Below are 2,500 nucleotides of genomic sequence, written 5' to 3' on the forward strand. Positions count from 1 at the left end.
AACCCTCCCACCCTCCAACCCTCCAACCCTTCCACCCTCCCACCCTCCAACCCTCCAACCCTCCCACCCTCCCACCCTCCAACCCTCCAACCCTCCCACCCTCCAACCCTCCAACCCTTCCACCCTCCCACCCTCCAACCCTCCCACCCTCCAACCCTCCAACCCTTCCACCCTCCAACCCTTCCACCCTTCCACCCTCCAACCCTCCAACCCTTCCACCCTCCAACCCTCCAACCCTTCCACCCTCCAACCTCCCACCCTCCAACCCTCCAACCCTTCCACCCTCCAACCCTCCCACCCTCCAACCCTTCCACCCTCCCACCCTCCAACCCTTCCACCCTCCACTCCACCCTCCCACCCTCCAACCCTCCCACCCTCCACTCCCACCCTCCCACCCTCCAACCCTCCCACCCTCCCACCCTCCAACCCTCCCACCCTCCAACCCTCCACTCCAACCCTCCACTCCAACCCTCCCACCCTCCAACCCTTCCACCCTCCAACCCTCCAACCCTCCCACCCTCCAACCCTCCACACCCAACCCTCCAACCCCTCCCACCCTCCTCCAACCCTCCCACCCTCCAACCCTTCCACCCTCCACTCCAACCCTCCAACCCTCCACTCCAACCCTTCCACCCTCCAACCCTTCCACCCTCCAACCCTCCAACCCTCCCACCCTCCCACTCTCCACTCCAACCCTCCCACCCTCCCACCCTCCACTCCAACCCTCCCACCCTCCACTCCAACCCTCCCACCCTCCAACCCTCCACTCCAACCCTCCCATCCTCCAACCCTTCTACCCTCCAACCCTCCAACCCTTCCACCCTCCAACCCTCCAACCCTCCCACCCTCCACTCCAACCCTCCAACCCTCCAACCCTCCAACCCTCCCACCCTCCACTCCAACCCTCCCACCCTCCAACCCTCCACTCCAACCCTCCCATCCTCCAACCCTCCAACCCTCCACTCCAACCCTTCCACCCTCCAACCCTCCCACCCTCCAACCCTCCACTCCAACCCTCCCATCCTCCAACCCTTCTACCCTCCAACCCTCCAACCCTTCCACCCCTCCAACCCTCCAACCCTCCCACCCTCCACTCCAACCCTCCAACCCTCCACTCCAACCCTTCCACCCTCCAACCCTTCCACCCTCCAACCCTTCCACCCTCCAACCCTCCCACCCTCCCACTCTCCACTCCAACCCTCCCACCCTCCAACCCTCCCACCCTCCACTCCAACCCTCCCACCCTCCCACTCCAACCCTCCCACCCTCCAACCCTCCCACTCCAACCCTCCAACCCTCCACTCCAACCCTCCAACCCTTCCACCCTTCCACCCTCCAACCCTCCACTCCAACCCTCCAACCCTTCCACCCTCCAACCCTCCAACCCTCCCAGCAGTTTACACGTCTCTAACAGTCCCATCGTCATGTTTTATGGTCGCCCTGTGAATGAGCGGCGTCCAGGCCTCGCTGTAGCCCCGCCTCCCGCTCACTGACAGGAGAAGGGGATTGTTAATGGATGTCTCAGTATAATCCTGTCTGCTGCTCATCCTTCTGTGTCTGTGATAAACCTCACCTGAACATCTGAGCCGGTTTCCCCTCCTGAGAGAGCGAGCTTTAGAAACGTGTTATCAGTCCTCTGAGATCACCGCCACACCGCCTCCTCCTGACGCAACCTTTGTGCTTTCAAGTCCTGTGTTCTGTATTTCACAGTGTCTTCTTCTGTGAGGATGGTGTTTCCACCTCTCGGGGAATGGAGCTTGATGTATTGATCTGGTTTCCTTGCACCGCCCCCTCAGAAACCTTGAGTGCAGTCTTTCCTGTGAGACCTCGTCTGAACTTCACTGACTGTACTTCTGTGATTTTACACAAACTTGAAACATGGCCGTCTTTCTGAGAGGCGAGCAGAGCTCCTCTCTCTCTCTCTCTGCTTCTGTTTCCTCTGACAGCTCAGTTTTTACACCTGAACAGTCTGCCCGCTCTCTGTCCCCCTGCTGCCCTCTGAGAGGCGCTATCGCTCTCTTACAGGCAGAACCATGAACACAGCTGGGTGTGTTGTTCACAGCGCTCACACAGGACATGCTCACTCAGAGAGAGCCTCTCCTCCGACCGTCAGCCCCGCCTCGACGTATGAAGAGAGAGGCCCCGCCCACTCAGGGACGCTGCGTGTCCGGGCTGAAGAGTGTCGTTAAGAACAATAGACGTGTTAGATAAACAGATAATTATCAGCACTCATCTCTTATTTCATTAATCTGTTATTTGAATTAGGACGATGCATACGGTTCATGCATATTCAGTTGTTATAGTCATCATCCCTCAATCGGAAGGTCGAGGGTTCGATCCCCAGCTCCTGCGAGCAACATGTCCGATGTGTCCACTTAACCCCTGCTGCATTAGAATGTGTGTGAAAAGCTCCCGTCCATTTAGCTCATCATCAACATGTCAGCACAAAGCAGCAATGTAAAAATGCAGAGTTAGCACACAAGCTAACTCTGACTCTTGC

The 2,500-nt window shown here is 58.4% G+C and overlaps 1 protein-coding gene across 1 annotated transcript in view; it reads left to right on the plus strand.

The window, feature by feature from the left end:
• The window catches only part of LOC306822079 (potassium voltage-gated channel subfamily KQT member 2-like), a gene marked incomplete at its 3' end in the record, with an annotated part of 11,305 nt that overhangs the window by 6,099 nt on the left and 2,706 nt on the right, over positions 1-2,500 (plus strand). The window lies entirely within an intron of this gene.

The sequence above is a fragment of the Symphodus melops genome (genome assembly GCF_947650265.1).
Source record: "Symphodus melops genome assembly, chromosome: 4".
Classification (NCBI taxonomy): domain Eukaryota; kingdom Metazoa; phylum Chordata; class Actinopteri; order Labriformes; family Labridae; genus Symphodus; species Symphodus melops.